Consider the following 19,136-nt stretch of genomic DNA (forward strand, 5'->3'; position numbering starts at 1 on the left):
GGGGCCAGGGCTGGGGCTGAGGATGGGCTGCTCTTATGAGCTGTGCACTCTGTCTGCAGGCAGTGACAAAGGCGTCCACTCTACCATGCAGAGCAGCTTCCCTGAGCTGGCATCACTCCCGGGAGGCAGCACGGTAGATCAGTTGTGGGGGGTCGGCATGGACCCTATATCCCAGGTGCCTGGGCTGATCCATGTACTGGCTGGGTGGCCTTGGGCATGTCACTTAGTCTCCCTCTGCCTCATCTTCAAGATAGGAGTAATAAAACCACCTACCTCATTGGGTTACTATAAAGAGTTAAAATTATCACATATACACACTTAAAAAACAGTGTCTGGTACATAGAAGCTCTAAGTGTTGTTATTTGTCTTCAGTCGAGGGAGATTAACTGAGCACCAGACACCGAAACCACACAGGCGACAGACGGCTGCCCTGGAGGAACTACAGGCCGGGTGGATAAGCCGGTGCTCAGAAGACCCAGTGGGCAGAGGACTGTGACAGAAACAAACCTGGGAGCATGGCAGGTGCGAGCGGCTCTGGCTGGGGACTGTCGGTAAAGAAACAGGCATAAGTGATGGAGGTGGGAGTGCGGGCAGGGCTGCGGGTGAGGTGCTGCTCTTGACCAGAGGGGACAGTGAGCAAAGTCCCGGAGCTGGGGAAGTATGGGAGCGACCGCACTCAGGAACAAAACAAAGGCCAGGTTTCCAGTTGTCATCCTGCCAGTCATATCCAGTGACCTTGGGCAGAGGAAGAACTTCACTGGGGATGAACAAACAAGGGACCCTGTGCCTCTGGAACCCGGGCTGTTCCCTGTCCACACAGTTATGTGTTCAGCAAGCATGTCGAGCTTTTCTTGGTGCTGGGCCCTGCCCTAGAGAGACAGCCCTGTCAGGCCAGCCCTGCAGGAAGCAGGGAGAGGATGGGGGCAGAGGCTGGCAGAGCTGGAGGACTAGGTTGTGGCATTCACATTGTCACCCCTTCCCCCCAAGACCCTCTTGGAGGGATGTTCACCAGGAGCAGGGCCTAGGCTTCCTGTCACTTCCAAAGCCCCACAGCTCTTTGGGCAGGAAATAAAGGTCCAGGGCCCAGTCAGGACAAGGGGTGCAAGGGGCATCTCTGGAACCCCCATGGCCAAGCAGCCTGCCAGAGCCCAGAGCCCAGGAGTTGGGGCTCTGCTTGGGAGAAGTGTGGGGTTCTAACTGCCACACCTCATCCACCTCCATCTTCCCTTTCATTAATTTAGTCTGAACAAAGTCCCAGGGAGGGCAGGGCTGACTTTTGTAGCTCTGACTCTGGCTGGGGTTTTCCTTAGAGAGGGCAGGGTGCAGTTCCCCAGTGGAGCTGGTGCTGGTAAGGCCAAGAGGTCAAGTTTAAGGCCTTCAGGGACTCTGATCAGCAGTCTTACTACCTTAACTGGATTGTTACCATTTTTTCTGATGGACACAGTGAGGGGGCCCAAGAGTCAGGCACCCTAACAGCACAGGAGGATGGTGGCTGTCTCTTTACAGATGAGGGAAGTGGAGGCTGGAAGGATGGAGGGAAGGCCTTTTCTTGGCTCCCCATGGCCTCCAGGCCCTCACACTCGACCTTGCTGCCTGCCAGAGCCTCCTCCACCCACCCTTCCTTCCCTGACATGCTGCCCACCTCCCTCTGCCTGAGGCCTCCCTGCTGTTCCTCCACTTTCCTCCTCTGGGAGGCCTTCCTTTGTTCCCATAGCCTGGCCCAGCCTGCCCTCTCATACTGTAACTGGAGGTCCCTGTGCTGTTCTTGGAAGAAGCCTTCACTTCCTGTCTGGGGCTTGCCCACTTGTTCAGGGCTGCAGTCCCAGGGCCTGGGCATAGCGGGGCCTCCATGAACACTGCTGAAGAAGAAAGGGCCCCCCAGTACCAAGAAGCCTTTCTGATGGCCCTCGTGGCAGTCCCTCTGCAGCTTTCTCTACCTCACCCACCCTGCCCAGGGTTGCCATGTAGGTAGCTTTGAAGCCATAATCCAACGCACAGGACCAGGGACGCTTCTGCCAGACCTGACAGGGCTCCAGTGAGGACCAGCATCTAGCTGGAGAGTGGGGGGAGGTAACTAGTCTCCTGTGGGATAAGCATTGAGTAACACCTTTTCCCTTTTCCCCACCTCCTGGGGGAAGCAGAGTCCCCCAGAAGATACCCCCATGTCTCCTCTCCCCGAGCGGGGATGGCTGTACCAGGGCTCACATGAGAATTATGAACAGTGCTCACCCTCCAGGGGACCTCTGCTCGCTGACTGAAGCGCTTCCCACCCCTGATGGGTAGAAGATGATGCTCTCAGTGGCACTCAGGCCTGGGCCGGGTGGCAGCACCCACTCCTGGACACAGACCCAGTGCTTTCCCTGGGCTGCCCCAGTGCTGCCCTGGCCATGGCTGCAGGGTCACTGCTGGCAGGCTTGCTACCTGATGGCCACCAGCCTAGGGCCCAGGTGCTGAGGATGGCATCCTGGACCCTGTGTGTCCGACAGCCTCCTTGACTGCCACAACGGTAGTGACTATCTGTGACATTCAGGCTGTGAGCCCCAGGCTCACACAGCATATGGTGGTGGTGGAGGCAGGGTATTCAGTCTCCCTCTGGTCCCTTCTCAGCACTGAAGCCCTGGCCACAAAGTCTGGAGATTAGGTTTCCAGCCTCAGCTGTAAAGGGCATCTTTATCATAGTTCATTCGTATCACTTAAAATTTCTTGTTATAATTTTAAAATTATACATAAACACTTTTCATTTGTATCATTTAAAAAATTTTATTACAATCATTATCATTTCACAGACCTCACTGGTTAAGTCCTTAATGCCAGCCTCTGTCAATAGTGAAGTCAGTGGGCTGCTAGCCTGACCTGGGTGAGCTTTGTACAAACAGGCCTACCTGGGGGCTGGAGTCCTCCCTGGACCCAGCCTCACCCCAGGACGCCGGGACTTGAGCCTGAGTTCACGCGGCAGGGTGGGATTCAGGTCATGGGACGGAGTTGTGTGACCCTACATCTGTTTGTATTATTAGCTCCGGAGCTGGCAGGCCGAGGCTATAACACAATTCGAGGAACTGTTGACTTGGCTCGGCCCTTCCCCATGCCTGCTGTCGTGAGAGAGCAGACAGCCCAAGGACTGCACGTCCCTCCAGGGCACTGCTGATGTCAGTGCCCACGGGGGGCCTCCTGAGAGCCCTTGGGCAACCCCGGGTCAGCTGCCTGGCCGCTGGCATCCTCCCTTACCTGTTCATGCAGTCTCAGCTTCTGAGGTCCCTTCCTCCCCCTTCCCACCCTTCTCTGACTGAAGCAGGGAAGTTGATGGCGTGGAGTGCAGGTAACCCTGACTCTTTGGTTAGCTAGGAAGAATGGCTGCCCTAGACCTCCAGGATAAGGAAGAAAGTTTTCCCTCTTTCCTGCCTTCCTCGTGGATTCCTACCTCCTCTTTCTGCCATTGGTGCCGGCAGGTGCCAGCATCCCAGAGATAAGCAAGGGAAAGCCTGGGCCTTGGCCGGGTGCGCCTGACTGTGGCTCCAGGCAAAGACCAGGGTTCCTGGCTAGGTGCCCAGCTCTGCACCCACAGTGGGGGGATCTTGAGCCAGTCTAAGTTTCCTACTAAGTGGGAATCTCAGGCCTGTCTTGCCAGCTGTTGGGGAGCCCATGGGATGAGGTATGTGGAAATCCTTCACAAGCCCAGAAGTGCCCCACAAGGTTGGCTGTGGCATAGGCTTCAGTCCTGTCACTTCCCTGAGAAGCGACAAGGGGCCTATGATCCCACTGACTTCTATAACAAGGGCTGAAACAGACCTCTGTCAGCAGGAACCAGGCGTTAGAGAACTCAGAGATTTCTATACTTGGTAGAATGTGCCAGGTGCTGGGCTTGGGGCCTAACTGGGCTGCCTGGGGAAGGAAACCAGGACACCCTTGCCCTAGAGGCACAAATAATAGAGTGTTAGAGAAGGCAGGCTCCCTATAGAGGGTCTCATGCTGTGTCCCCTTGAGCCCTTGGTCCCCTGGGGGTGTGAGGGTGAGGGGGGCCTGGTGCTCCAGCCCTGCCCAGGTTTCATTTGCCCCCTGTCCTCTCTTCCGTTTAGTGCAGTTGGAACTCTGACTGGAGAAGTAGTTCCACTGCAAAAATAAATATTGAAAAACCAGAGATCCCATCTAACCCCGCAGTTTTACCAATGAGGAAACTGAGGCCCATAAAAGAGAAGTGGTTTGCCTAAGGCTGCCCAGTTCAGTTGTGGGAGCTGCTGCCTAGGCCACTGACCCCTGGTCCTTGGAAAAAGAGCCAACACCCTGAGGGTGAGGAGGACAATGGCAAAATGTGTGCCCCCATCAAGGTCTGGGCCTTGGCCACTGCTCCCCTGATATGACCCCCAAGGTGAGGCCAGGGGCCATGTTGACGCAGATGCTGATCTGGGGTGGAGAGGAGAGCGAAGGCATCCTCTGCCCACTTCCCTGACCAGCTGAGAGCTCTGTGGGCTATCAGCTCCAGCAAGGCCTCTGCAACTAACGACCCCAGCCCCAGCTTTCCAGCTTGCCACCGCCCACTGCCCCGGGCATTCTCTCAAATTCCTCACTACAGGCAGTTGAGGCCATGGGACAGATGCCCCTCTTCCCATTTTACAGCTGGGGACACTGAGGCACTGGCAGTAAGGGGGCCTGGAACCGAGCCTCCCTGATGCCAACCCTATGCTCTCATCGTTATTTCCTGCTATTCCCAGTGTCTCTCCCCGACACCTCTCCTTACCCCCAATACTAGCCCTGCTCATCCTTGCCCCGAACCCCATGCTGACTTGCCCGCCCTCCCCGTCTCTGGCTTTAGCAAGGAGAGCCGTCCCAGCCAAGGTGCGTCCTGGGTCTCTCAGCCAGCCCAGAGCTCCTGGCCTTTCACACAGCCCAGGCCCAGTCTCTCCCCAGTGGAGGTGAATAGAACCATCCCCTGACCAGAGAGAGGTCTGTCCAGGAACTTGGTCCTCCAGTCCTGACTGGGCGCAACCAGGCCAAGAAATCCAAACAAGCTCCCAACACCTGCCCTTTTCTGAAGATACAGCCTACAACTCAGCACCAGGGTGACCGGCTGTCATGGCTTACCCAGGGCTTTCCTGGTTAGCACTGAAAATCCCCGGTCCCAGTAAACTCCTCATACGTGGGCAAGCTGGGACAAGCTGGGCGCACATACCCAGGGTCTTCATGTCTTCCCCTTCCCCTACTGAGCAGTCTTTCTTCTTTCTGTACCCCTGGTCTCCACTGAGGCTAATGGGTAGGACCACAGTCAGTCTGCTTGACCTGCCTGACCCCCTCAGACTGGGCTGGGGCCTACCACAGGCCCAGAAGAGAGTTAGAGGCCTGGAGTCTGCTAATGTGAACAGAGGGTCCACAACCTGTTGGAAGTGTCCTGCCCTCAGTCCTGTGAGACAAATAGCAGAGGGAGCCCACAAAAGGCCTAACGAGACCCTGGGCCTTGATCCCAACAGCTTATTCCTCAGGATGAGGGGCAGGCCATTCGGGGGTGACCCCAGGTGGGGCATTCCGAGGGCTGGAGCCAGGCAGGGCTGGCCTGCGGCTCACTAAGGCAGCCTCTACCTGTCTGAGTTTGAGTGAGTCATTTCCTCCCTCAGCTGGTATGAAGCTGGGAGGGAAGGGAGGGGATGGCATCTAAAAATAGTAGGGCCCAGCCTTGGAGATACCCAAAGAGCTTCTCCTCAGGCAAAGGAGGAGCCAGCTTCTCATCCAAGCTGACAGTGGCTGTGACCCAAGGCAGATGCCTGTGTTAGGCTGGGGAGGGGAGGGTGGCTCTGAGAACCCCTGACCCCCACCCCTTTGCAGGCTCAGCATAGAGTCTTGAGGTGTGGAGGAGGCATCTTGAAGGCTGACACATGAGGACCGTGTTGGGGTGGGGAAGGAGCTTGAAGAGAAGAGAGGCCTCAGGCAGAGAGGGCCTGGGAAGGGACGGGAGGCTCTGTGACGCTGGGGCTGGCAAAGATGGCAGGGACTGGGTCACCAGCCTGGATTTCCCTCCACATCATCTGTGCAGAACCACGTCCACGCCCACCCCTACCCACACACACACAGACACACAGACACAGCCCTCACACTCAGCTGGCCCGGGTGAGTCACTTCCCTCCTGATAGGACTCATCTCCCTGCTAAGTGGGACTCAATTTCCCTGTTCAGCAGCACAGACTGAGGACCTACTGTGTACTCAGGCCACACCCTGGAAGACAAGGAAGCAATGATCATGACTGTCCCTGGCCTTGGAGACACCCTAAGAGGCCCACTCAGGAAAGGGCAAGGCAACACCCAGAGCAGAAACACAAGAGGCGGGAAGGGCCCTGTGTGGTGGGACAATCTGGAGCCAAGCAGGCCTAGGCTTACACCCTGGCACTGTCACTTTCTGACCCTGTGACCTGAGACAAGTTATCTGACCGCTCCCTGCCTCAGTTTTCTCATCTGTATAATGGATGTCATATAAGTCCTTCATCACATATTAAATACAATAATGGCTATAAAGTCCCCAAGCAAGCAGAACTCCTGCCATTAAAGTTGATGAGGCCATCAACTTTAAAAGAAAACAAAGACACCAAAGATTTCAGTACATATTTCTATCCCAAAGATCCAAGATAATAATATTCTACTTGGCCCCACCTGTGATAGGTAATGGTGAGGAGCAGTGGGGGAAATGTAAAAAATGCATTTTACAACAACAGCAATGGCCACTGTTACGAACACTTCACATGTACCTCATTTTCTCTTATCCTCACAACAGCCTCATAAAGCAGGCATGTCCGTCCTCATTTCACATGTGTAGAAATGAGGCCCAAAGACAGTAACTTGCCAAATGTCATACAGCTTGCATGTGGTAGAGACCAGGTTTGGACCCTGAGTCCAAACTCCTTGGGTATTATGGGGTATAAGCGGGGGTCTGTTATGTCTGGAGTTGGTTGAAGGTACACTGATCTCTGACTCTTTGGGGAGGGGCCCTTGGACACCAGCCTGGGGTGACCAGACTATGCCAAGCCTCTGACTGGGGGCTGCCTTCTTCTGTCTAACCTCCTCATCCTGAGCCCCCACCCATAAACACAGAATGCACTGTGCCCTCCCTCAGGGTTACCACCTTTACTCCCTATAACAGCCCAGTGAAGGAAATGTCACGACTCCTACATGACAGAAAAGGCAGGCAGATCACAGGAATTAGGAAACTCTGGTGGTCACAGAGCTGGGAGAAGCAGAGCCTGGACCCAGGGCTGGCCTCTCAGAGGAAGGCGGAGGCTGGGTCCCCCACCCCAGCTGTTGGATGTTGGGGAGGGGCAGGAATGCCTCTGCCCTCCCAGGCTCCTCACGCTTTCCCCGGACTCGCCCTGTTGCCACTTGCTGGATTGCACGTAAAACCTAGACCTTGCGTCAGCCATCGTGCCCTGGCTCCAGTAAGAGCCTCTTTCTGTTTTTCTGGGCTTTCCCCACTGTTATCTGAGTCATCCTCTGCGGGTCCCAGAAGACTGGGGAGGGGAGGCCCTTATCCCTAGAGTACAGATGGAGAGACTGAGGCGGGACGTGACTTACTCCCATGAGTCAGGGGCCCGAGCTGGCAGCAGTCCAGGCTGAGAGGCCACAGGTGTAGCTGGCAGGGCCTGGGATGCCACACACTCAGTTAAGGAGTTTTTAATACCATGTAGTAGGCACAAATATCAAGAAACTTGTGTTGAGTGAATGGATGAATGTTGCAGGCTCCAGGCGAAGAGATGAAGGGAATTGCAGAAAAGAGAAATATGATATAGGAAAGAAAAAACAATCCAGGAGCCCATTCTGGCCCCTGCCATAGACTCCCTGAGCCCAACTGGGGCTTGTAGCCCAGTTTTCTCCCTCTATAAAAATCATCATGATTATTGTCTATTGGGTGACTAGTGAGGGTTAATACTTTACAGCCACTATCTTATTTTTTGTTTGTGGGGAAGAGAGATTATTAGGTTTACTTACTTATTTTATTTTTAGAGGAGGTACTGGGGACTGAACCCAGAACCTTGTGTATGCTAAGCATGAGCTATACCCACCACCCTTATCTTACTTCTTACTACAACCCAATGAGATCGGTAAGTACTATCATCATTCTCATCCAACAGATGACTTATCTGAGGCTCAGAAGGGTTAAACAACTTCCCCAAGGACACACAGCTCAATGCTTGTTACAACAGGCATGGGACAACAAATCTAGGGGCTGACTTAGAATAATTCTCCAAATCCAGCGGGGCAAATGCGCCCTGGCGCGTGCGGCGCCCACGTGGAGCTGCCCAGGTGTGTCTGCGGGTTGGCACCAGGAACTCGTGTGTCTGTCAGCGCAGTGCGGGGGTGAAGGGATGAGCGCAGAACAGAACGCCAATGGCCCAGGGATAATGAGCCCGGGCGGCAGCGGGGATCAGGGCAAGCCTGCCCAGGCCGTGTGCCCGCGCGTGCCCACCCGTGTGCTTGCGCCCCTGTGCCCAGCCAGGCAAGGCGCAGAGGACCTCTAGGGCGGCATCCTCCCTCGAACCCCTCACAAGGGGCAAGAAGAGCGCGAAGGGAGGGGTGGGAGGTAGGTGCTGTGGGCGGGTCCCGCCAGCTGGCCGCCCCCGCCTCCCTGCTCCCGCCCGGGACGGGCCCAGCCGCACGTTGGCCGCGATTGCGCCATCGGCCGCTGCCGCTTGCACGCTCCTGCACGTGGCGCACACAGCACATCCGGCGCGCAGGGCGGGTCCCCACCCAACCCCGCCGGGCTGCCCCCGGCCCAGCCCCCTCCTCCTCGCCCCCGCACCCCTTGGCCCAACCCCCTCCTCCTCCCCCAGCCCCTACCCCCAGCGAACACCGGGACCAGACTGAGTCCCCAGCAGCCCAGTCAGCCGGCGGCGGCGGCCGGAGCTTCGTCCCAGACACCTTTGATGGCTGCCCTTTGCTCTGTCTGGTCTGAGAGGACAAATGAGGGAAATTGAGTAAGCCAGCTCAACAAGGCAGGAAGCTCCTGTCCGCTGTGTTACGCATGATTTTTCAGCAACTTTTTGAGGCGGAGGAGGGGTAAGGGGGGTAGGCGCAGAGGGTGCGGAGTGGGGGAGGGGCCGAAAGATTTTTCTGGTAAAAATGACTGGAACTCCTGTAGTCCTCCGGGGCTGAGAGCATCCTCCGGGCTAAGCCCAGTGGAACACTCGTAGGTGTTCCACAGATTCTTGTTAAAAGGCATTTCCTCACCCTCCTGTCACAAAGTGGAAGGAGTGGCTGCCAGAAAAAATCCGCAGATGAAAGGGGGCGGGTTTGGGGCTGGAGCTGAAGGCTGGCATTTAGGGCCTTAGGTTCTGACTTTGGCATGGGTTTGCTGCTTTACTTGAGTGAGTGCCTTGATCTCTCTGGGCCACATTTCTGTGGGGGACTCAGTAATGAGGTAACCTGCCCAGCCCTGAAGCTTAGGACAGGCTTTGAACTCCCAGCAGGCAGGAAAAGAAACCTTCCATAGAAAGCAGAGATTTCCTCTTGAACATTAATATTCTCCTGGGTGTTTCCAGGTGGGAGCCTGCAGTATTCTGTGTCTAGACTCTGACATGAAGGCTCTCTTGCCTATTGAATCATGTCCAAATGCCTTGGCTTGGTATTGGAGGCTTTCTCACGTGGATTCCACCGTGCCTGTCTAGCTGCACCCCCAATATGTCCCTATACTGTAGCCTTAGGAGGAGTCTTAGATTTTCCCAAACATATCACACACACTGTGTTCAGCCATCTCTGCCCTTGCGTATGCTGTTCCGTCTGCCCAGAATGCTCTTCCCTACACTCCTCAAACGATTGGCACCTCCGAGAAGTCTTTTCCAAGTGCTCAGTATAGCAGGAGCCCTGGTATTCCCTCTCAAAATAACCTCCCTCCTTAGCTTTTATTGCATCTGGGGATTAGAATTTTGTCTCTCCACTGGACTGAAAGGTCTTTGAGGGAGAGACCACGTCCATTTTCATCTTCGTATACCAGACACATAGTAAGAATGTAATAAATATTTATGGAAAGGAAGAAAGGAAGGATGATTGATGAGCAAAAACATTGAGGAAAGTCTAAATGTCTACTAGTAAGGGACTGCTGTTGTAAATGATGGTACAGCCTTCATAAAGTGGAATATGCTGCAGCCATTAGACCAGTACATACCCACATGAAAAAGTGTTCCTGGTGCCTTAAGAAGTGAGGAAAGTCGGTCCCATTCTAATTTAACAAATTAGAGATATTTATATAGATAAAGGCATAGATATGTCTGTAAACATAAGAAAAAGTCAAGACAGCATATGTCAACCTAAATTTGCCTGAGGAGCAGGATACAGTCATAGTCATGCATGGTTCATTACATATGTAAAACCTAGCTTAGACATCATCTCTTCTGGAAGTGTCATCTCATCCTGCCCTTGTGGCACTGCCTCTGAGCACGCAGCCTGGTGCTTCAAAGCAAGGCCTGATGCACCTTCCTGAGAGTCCAGTCCAGGGGCCATGGGTGTGTGCAGGCCGTGGGACAGAAGACAGCAGCTCCTCTGGGTGTGTGAGTTTGTCCTCACATGCAGGTGACAGCAGAGCTGATGAGGACGATGCCAATAGCAGGACTGACACTAGGCAGTCTGTTCCCACCTCCCAAGTGACATTGCTGCAGGTGGCCTTGGGGTATCAGCAGAGCCCAAATGTGACAGGAAGCCTGGCCTTCATGCAAGGCTGCGCCCAGATGGCTCGGTTCCAGATTCAGGACAGTCAGCCTCAGCCACAGGAGACAGACAGGGCAGCTTTTCACTGCCCTCGGGCTGCCTCGGAGTAGAGAAGGATCAGCTGCAACTTGGTGGAAGCAAAAGGCCTCTTGCCAGCCTGCCCACTTGTCCCTGTCTGTCTCACAACGGCTCCCTTGAGGCCTGGAACAACACAGTCAGACCAACTGGGCCAGGGGAGAGGAAGGAAAAGCGGCCCAGGGCTCAGGGTCAGATGTCTGAGCATCTCTTCCCACGGGGGCCTCTCATTATGTTCGTCAGGAAACGGAAGACTGCAAACCTTTGCCTTCATTTTGTTTCCCATCTCACCCCGGTCTGTCTTCCCTTGCGTGTCTCAGAACAGATTCCCCAGCTGGAAAACCCTGGGGTAGCTCAGGGGTGGACCCTCCATCTGGAGTCACCTGGTTTCCAGGGGCTTCAGGTCCACGCCTACCAGCCTTCTGGCCCTGGACAGCTGGCTTTGCCCCTCTGTGCCTCAGTTTCCCTAGTAAGTTAGGTAATGCCTGGCAGGTGTTTAGAAGGGAGTCTCATACATGTAAGTGTATCTGTTATCTGTATGTGTTAGTTATTATCTGTACGGCTGGGGCAATAACACTACCTGCTCCACCGAGCTGTCGTGAGGATTAAATTAGATAATGAATGTCAGGTGCTCAATGGCTTAAGCGTTTACTTGTTTTACTAAAGATGGGAGTACAGATCTTGGTCCCTGAGATGCAGGGGAATTAACATGGTAGCTGCTGGCGGCTTCCTGGGGACGGCGTGCGGGGCCTTACGCGGCCCAGGCAGCCACGTTGGTTCAAGGGTGTTACCGTGCTGGGTGTTGCTGAGCTGTCTGCTTGGTCAAATACCTGCTCCCTCAAACCCATTTAAACCAGCTCTGTCTGGCCTGGCTTTCCCAACACACCATCCTGGCAGCTGTCACAGGCCTAGAGCACTGGGCAAAGTGTCAGGCCTGCTGCAAAATATGTTGGAACTTTATCTGACCCTTGGCTTCCTTCCCAACCAGAAATACATTGGCTGAAACTTGCAGCCAAGCTCGAGTAAGGCTGGGGGCTGGAGGAGGAAGGCTGTCCTGAATCACAGACCAGTTAGTCCCCCTGCCCCCTCCATCCTTGTGGGTCCCCCCTCTTATTTGCACAGTTCTACCAATTAATGCTGCCCCTAGTTATGAAGCAGTTTTTAAAGCCCGAGGCTTAAGCCTGAGCCCTGGATTTGCAGAGAAGGGAGAGAAAGAGCACCATTCCCCCTAAACTCAGGAAAGTTCACTGCAGAACTTTCCTCCTTTCCTTCTTGCAGTGTTGATTTGTGGCAGACTTTTGAGGCCAGGACGGTTCGATTGTCTGGGCCACCATCTGGAACTCCCCAGAAAGTGTCTGTGAGGACGGCAGTGCTGGCAACCACACCAGGCTGGCACCTGGCCAACTTCGGAGGGGACATTGCTCAGTCTGGGAGTCTCCACCCCAGTCAAAGACAAGCCTCCCTCCCCACCTGGCTCCCTTTGGTGAATCCTGCCGGAGGTCCCAAACAATTGTAGCAGGTCCCAGGCCACACAGGTCTTCCTGCAGGTACATTGTCTTAGAATAAAAGGAATTCCAGCAGCACTCCACCCCAAGCATGCAGTTGTGCATTCCTAGAGCTAGCTTGCTAGTGGGAAAAAACAAAGAAAAGAAACATCAATGTGTGTGGCCAGAAGAGTTCTAGATGTTAGCTTAATTTTCGAGAGCTTCAAAATTTCCCATTGCACAGATCGTATTGTCAAGACCCTAAGCCTCACAGACTTGGAATTCATTAGATTCAGAATTTTTGAAAAATCAGCCTTCGATTTTAAATATGGACTGGATATGAGACGGTATTATGGAACGATTGTTGGTTTTCTCAGATGTGAGAATCCCAGTGTGATTGTGCAGGAGAACAATCTGTTCCTAGGAAATTCATGTTGAAATATTTGGAGGTGAAACATCATGATGCCTGCAGCTTCTTTTCAAGTGGTTCACCAAAGAAACTTGATACAGATACAGCAGATGTAGCACAAGGGTTAACAATTGCAACTTTTCTCTATTTGAAGAGTTTCCCCTCAAAAAACGTAAAGGAAACATTTAAATAAAATAAGCTATTCACATGGAAAACAAGACACCATGGAATTCAACCTGCTCTAGCTGGGTTTCACCCTGTCTCCGAGAATGGAAATAGTAGAAACAAGATGGTGTCCAGGATTGCAGAGTTGAGCTAACCAAAGAGAACTAATTATTTTTAAAGAGTTTATTAAGTACTTGTCTGGAAACAGTACTGATCGTTACAGATCCTTTTAGTTCATGGCCAGGAGAGGATGCGTCTTGGAAACTGGGAGATTCCAGTCCTTTTAGATTATTGGCACCAGATTTAACACAAGTCAAGAAACACATTTTGAAGACTTACTATGAGCATAGCTCTGAAGTTGTTTTCCCCCTGCCTATAAACTGATATTGAATACGAAATAGCCACAATTTTTTTTTCCTTTTTTTTTAAATGGAGGTACTGGGGATTGAACCCAGGACCTCATGCTTGCTGAGCATGTGCTCTACCACTGAGCTATACCCACCTCCCCCCACGCAAGATAGCCAGTTTTTTTCTGTGGTTGTTATGTTATGAAATATGCCCCCCCCCCAAAGCTCATGTATCTTAACCCTCACTAACTTGGAATGTAACCTTATTCAGGAATAGGGTCATTGCAGATGTCTTTAGTTAAGGTGAGGTCAATAGGGTGGACCCTATCCAATCTGAATGGTGTCCTTATAAAAGGGAAATTTGGACGCACAGAGCAAGCCACATACACACAGGGAGACCATCATGTGAAGATAAAGGCAGGGATTAGAGTGATACTTCCACAAACCAAAGAAGCCAAGATTGTGGGCGGACCATCAGAAGCTAGGAGAAACATGGGCTAGTCTGCCTCACAGCCTTCAGAAGGAATCAACCGTACTGACACCTTTATTCTGGACTTCTAGCCTCCAGAACTGTGAGACTATACATTTCTGTTGTTCAGGCCCCCAGTGTGTGGTAATTTGTTATGACATCCCTAGACAACGAACACAGTGGTGAAATGAACATACCATAACATTTTTGTGTTCACCATTTTTAAAATGTACAGTTCACTGACATTCAGACACTCACATTGTTGGGCCACCATTTTTTACGTGTAGCTAGGGAAAAACCCAAGACTGTGGGAAAGTTGGAAGACCTAGTTCCATATCTGCTTCTGCTTAGTGGAGTGACCTGTTTCCTCATGTGTGCAGTGAAGAGATAGGGCAGATGACTTCCGGCTCTGATGCTGTCCTTGCCCAAGCGTGGAGAAGTGAGAATAGCAATAGTGGCATACAACTTATTGAGCAGTTATTTTCTACGACCATGCTAAGGGCTTCCCAAGGATTATCTCTTTTGATAATCACAATAACTTGATCAGGGAGGTATCATGAGTCCCATTTTACAGATGAGGAAATTGAGCCTCCAAAATTAAGTACTCAAGTTTGGCAGTCCTGGGGTTTGAATGAAGGTCTTAACGACTGTGCATACTGCCTTCTAGATCTTTTGGCCACACTGGCCTGGGAGGAAATTAAAAGCACGTGATACTGATTGGGTTGAAACACATTTTATGTTTATGCTAGGTCAGCCAGCGGCCCTGGAGCCCGCATTGCACGTGTGTTCACACCACTAACCCAGCTCTCTCATGTCCCCGTGTTCTGGGGAGGGATTCTGTAGTGTTGGAGAATTCAAAATTCAAACCTGATCTTCCAGGTCATTCTGAAGGTATATTAATGGAGGTAGAAAAATAAAACATTATATTTGACAGCTTATTAGCTTTATTTATAAATTTTGAATATCTAGACATGTGGTGGATGGATTTCTATTTGTGCTCTTGCCCAGTGACCCACAGGACAGAGGCAGCCAGCCGGTTTACCATGGTTCCCCTGAGCCTACAGATCTCTGATGGCTCCCAGTGGTGGCTGCAGCTTGAAAGTCACTCGGAGTAGAAGGGAGGAGCCACCACTTCTGAGCGTGGGCGAGGCCAGGATCCTCCCTCCAGCAATTTTACCTGTTTCCACCACGGGACAAGGAAGGTAAGCTGCTATAGGGTGTGGAGAAGTCCAGCTCACAGAGTGGCCCAACGTGATGCTCCACCCACCACAGAACCTTCTTCTCTGTAATGTACACCCACCTGCTCAGCCTAGATTTCCCTCAGTTCTCAAATCATACTAGTTTTCTATCCCTCTGCACACACCTCTCTGTTTCCCAGAATAGTAAAGTCTAGAGCAGGAGGCTAGAGCTGGCCAAGAAGGAAGGACAGGGTTGATGAGACAAGACAGAAAGGGTCCTAGAGAAGATGACAGGGTGGAGGGGAACACGAGGAGAGGGCCAGGGACACTTAGTCTCTGGGGGAGGAGAGAGAGCAGGAGGAGATGGGTAAATAGGAGGGCTCAGCACGTAGGGCGGGCCTGCGAGGAAGAACAGCTCTGTCTGCTAGAAACGCCGTTGGGAGGACAGGGGCAGGGGATCAGCTCAGCGAGGCCCCCCAGGTGTGGTGGAGATGGGCCACTGCAGCCCCACAGCAGAGCTGACGTGGAAACACTGACACCGGTTTGAGGATTGGATGAGGAGATGAGGGAAGGTGGAAAGTGTCTAAGCATGCCAAGGTTTGGCTGTTGGCCCGTCGAGTCCCTTCCTTCCACAGCGCCCTGCAGCTGTGGCCAGGATGGACAGGCTTCCAAGGACAATGGTAACCTGCTCCAACGCGCCTCACCGTAGGCCTCTGGGTCTGGCTGGCGGTTGTTAAACCTATTTCACCAGCAAGGACATGAGAAGTGGACAGGGGCTGTGCCTCGCTCAAGGTCACACAGCCAGGAAGGTGTGAATGTGAGGTGAGCCCAATATCTGGGCATGGGAAAGGAAAACCAACGGCTAGACTCCAGAGAGGATACACAGAGCTCGTCACCACCACCAGAGCTTGCAGTGATTGAGCACTGACTGGATGCCTGCTCTCTCGCCCAGCCCTCTGAGCCTATGGGAAAAGCCCTATAAGGTAATTATTATCCCCAGTCTACACATGAGGTGTCTGATGCTCAGAGAGGTTAAATCATTACCCAAGGTCACACAGTAGCAAGGGAATTGACAGCCCAGGTCAGAGGGCAGAGGGTGTTGTTGGCTGGCCTGGTCCATGAGTGTGAGCCCCGGCTATGAGTCCACGTGAGAAGAACCCACAGGGAACGCGTGTGCGGGATGGAGGGCCTGGTTCCAAGCAGCGGGGAACAGCTGTGTTGGCAGTGAGGATGTGTGTGAGCACAGCTTTGACAGCGGCAAACAGCGCGTGGGAGTTTGTTGACGGCAGGGCGTGGGATGGCAGCGCCGTGGCCATGTGTGTTTCTGCTGGCAGAGGAATGTTCTGGTCTGTGTTGATAAACAACAGTTTGGGCAGGCACAAGGCTGAAGCAGGGACATAAGAGATGCACTCGGGTGGGGGGCTGATGAAGGCGGGAGGAGGAGTGGCGCGCCCAGGGGTGATGGTGGCCCAAGCCTGCAGCTCCCAGAACGCGGGGCCAGCAAGGTGGCGGCTGTTGTTTTCTCGGCCGACCTCACTGGGTGTACACTCTGGGTGTGGATCCCTCTCTGAACCACCTGATGCCCATAAACATGAGAGACAGGAGTGAGGACACGCTGGGAGGAAGAGTGTTCTTCCTGGGATGTGCATGGTGCAGATGGAGGTTTAATCAACAGCTGAGGCCAGTGCAGACACAGCATGACTTCCGTGGCCAGGCAGATTCCTCAAAAGTCAGCTTCTTGGAAGAGGTGGCAACCCTGAGACCATCCAAGTCATGACTGTAATTGGAGCCCCTGCATCTCACCCTCGCCTCCTGGCGGACACAGGTGTGAGCCTGCAAGCCAGGGCGTCTCAGCCTGGGAGTCACCACAGGAGAGACTTCCTGGGGCTCGGCCCCCACCCCTCACTCCCATAGCAGGTCCTCGCATCAGAGTGCCCCCTCCGCCGGCTCCCTCTCCATTAGCTGAGCTGTGTGCTACCTCCAAGACCCTGTGTGTCCCTCACCTCCTCCTGGATGCCTTCCAAACCACCCTGGGAGGGCGTTAGAGCTGCTTCCTTCAGAATCCCAGCTGTGCCTAATGCCAGGGCTCCTCCCGAGGGCCTCCCCATGTGCATGTCACCTGAACGTCTGCACTGGACTGGGCAGAAACGAGGAGCTATGAAGACCCCTGAAGACTCAGTAGTTGCCCTCAGGGATCTTCCTGTTCAGCTGGGCTGTACAGAGGGCAAAACACAAATGAGGGTGTGCTCAGGCTGAGTGAGGGCACACAGTAGATTTGGTGGGAGACCAACAAGAGAGCCACCCCTCCTGATCTGGGGCTGGGACAGGTAGCACGAGGGAGCAAGGGGGCGGCCCTGCCCAGTTAGTTTGGCTCCTCCAGTTCAGGGATCTTCTGAAGCCAGCACGTGGTATCTGCTAAATCAGTGTCTGTGGTTTCTTGACTAAAAGCCTCCCAACCACCCTCTGACATCCTTGTTTGGGAGCTGGAGGCGCCCCCTGTGCCCTGCCCTCCAAGGGGTTGGAGGAAGGAAGCCTTGGCCTGGTGGTGCTGGGGGAGGGGGTGGGCGCTGCTCCTTGTTCTGCCAGCTGGTGCCTTCCTGCCCAGGGCCTGTTACTCCCCAGGGTCGGTGATCGTGTGCCCGACTCGCTGCTGTGTCCCAGCACCCCTTGTCCACCAGAGTTCGCGCCTCCTGATCACCCCAAAGGCCCGGGCCAAAGAGAAACACCTGAGACTGAGGCCCCCGCCAGATAATCACAGACACATTCACCCTCCTTGTCTAGACTGACCTCTGGCAGAAGTTCAGCACAACCAGGCAGGCCCCTTGGTTCTCCTCAGGGGGCCCTAGCAGGAGACAGACCTGCTTTCCTCCGTACACCCACTGGAGTTATTCTTGGCTTTTATATTTTAACAAGACCAACCTTACCACCCCACACGGTGACTGGCTGGCTGCCTCTGTCTTTCCATTTAAACAAAGTCGGAAGGGCCCTCGCCCCCAGTCACCTTCCCCACTGGCCGTGGAGGAGTCTGAAGTTGCACTATTAGCCCTGTCTTCAGGAGACCTCATAAAATTATGATCCGTGTGCATTTAAAAATGGTTAAAATGATGAGTTTTATGTTATGTGTATTGTACCACGGGAAAAAAATGTGGAAGGGTGTGCTCCAAAATGTCAACAGCACTGTTTTCTTTTTATTTATTTATTTGTTTGTTTGTTTAACACCTTTATTGTGGTATGATTCCCCTACGGTAAACTACACATATTTCAGATGTACAATTTGGTGAATGTTGATAGATGTATACACAGTGAAACCACCACCACAATCAAGATGGCTAACATTTCTATCACTCCCCAGGAGGTGGAAACTCTGAATTTCCAGTTTATTCTTTCCCACCCTCTTTACCCCCTGATAAACATAAGTTTAACAGCACTATTTTCTAGATGAGAGAAATTTGGATAATTTTACTTTCACTTTTATACTTTTCTATATTTGATTTTTTTTTAACAACTGGGCATATATTATTTGTCTAATTAGAAAGGAAGATAATACCCTTTTTGTTTTGAGGGATAAACACTTTGACTTTCCAAAAAATATATATATATAATTCGTCCCCTGGAGAGGCAACGCCTTAAGTCAGTATGTGTCTAAATTTTGGGGTCAGGGAGGTTTTGTTTTTTTTGTTTGTTTTGTTTCAGATCAGGGAGTTTTGAAAAGGATCCCCTGGAGAGGAGTGAAGAAATGCAGGTTCCCTGGCCCAGGCTGCCAAGCAGGCCCAGCGATTCTGAGGGCAGCCAGGCCTTGGGCTCCCAGCCTTGGAGACATGCTCCGGGAGCTGGCAGAGCCGTGGAAAGGGAAGAGGGTGAGCGAACACCCTGCCACCTTGACCTGCGGTTGCCAACACTCCCTCCCAGGACTGGGGGCCAACACAGGGTGTTCCCAGTTCCTTTAAGTTGGAGCCTCCACATACCTTTCCTTGTATGATAGATGCTTTGGAGAAACGGCAAGGATGGCCACCCTGATGGCAGGCTGCACCCAATGGTTGGATGAGGCCCGAGATGTCACTCAGTCCGTTCTCCTGCCTCCAGGCTGCACTGGCATGATCTCAGCTGGGCAAGGCTTTATCTTGTTTTGAGGACTTGGGAAGCTGGGCATTCCCCGCCCTTCCTCGGTCAGTCATTCTTGCATCTAAACATTTCTAACCAGGAAGTCCTTCCTCATGTCTGATCCAAACTGTCTATGCCATGAGTTTCCATCCCGTGGCTCTTGTGGGTCTGGTTGGAGACAGGATGCCTCTTGCTCCCCTGTCTTCTCCTTGGTCGTGAACCATCAGAGCCTTGAATC

The 19,136-nt window shown here is 52.9% G+C and overlaps 1 long non-coding RNA gene across 1 annotated transcript in view; it reads left to right on the forward strand.

Annotated features, from left to right (window-relative positions):
* The first annotated feature begins 224 nt into the window (after nt 1-224).
* Nucleotides 225-19,136, forward strand: part of LOC116155767 (uncharacterized) — a 54,149-nt gene continuing 35,237 nt past the window's right edge. Inside the window, exons 1-2 of the long non-coding RNA XR_010381924.1 lie at nt 225-522; nt 14,628-14,821. This is a non-coding gene — a long non-coding RNA (uncharacterized LOC116155767). The remainder of the gene's footprint in view (nt 523-14,627; nt 14,822-19,136) is intronic.

This window comes from Camelus dromedarius, chromosome 8 (assembly GCF_036321535.1).
Source record: "Camelus dromedarius isolate mCamDro1 chromosome 8, mCamDro1.pat, whole genome shotgun sequence".
Lineage (NCBI taxonomy): Eukaryota > Metazoa > Chordata > Mammalia > Artiodactyla > Camelidae > Camelus > Camelus dromedarius.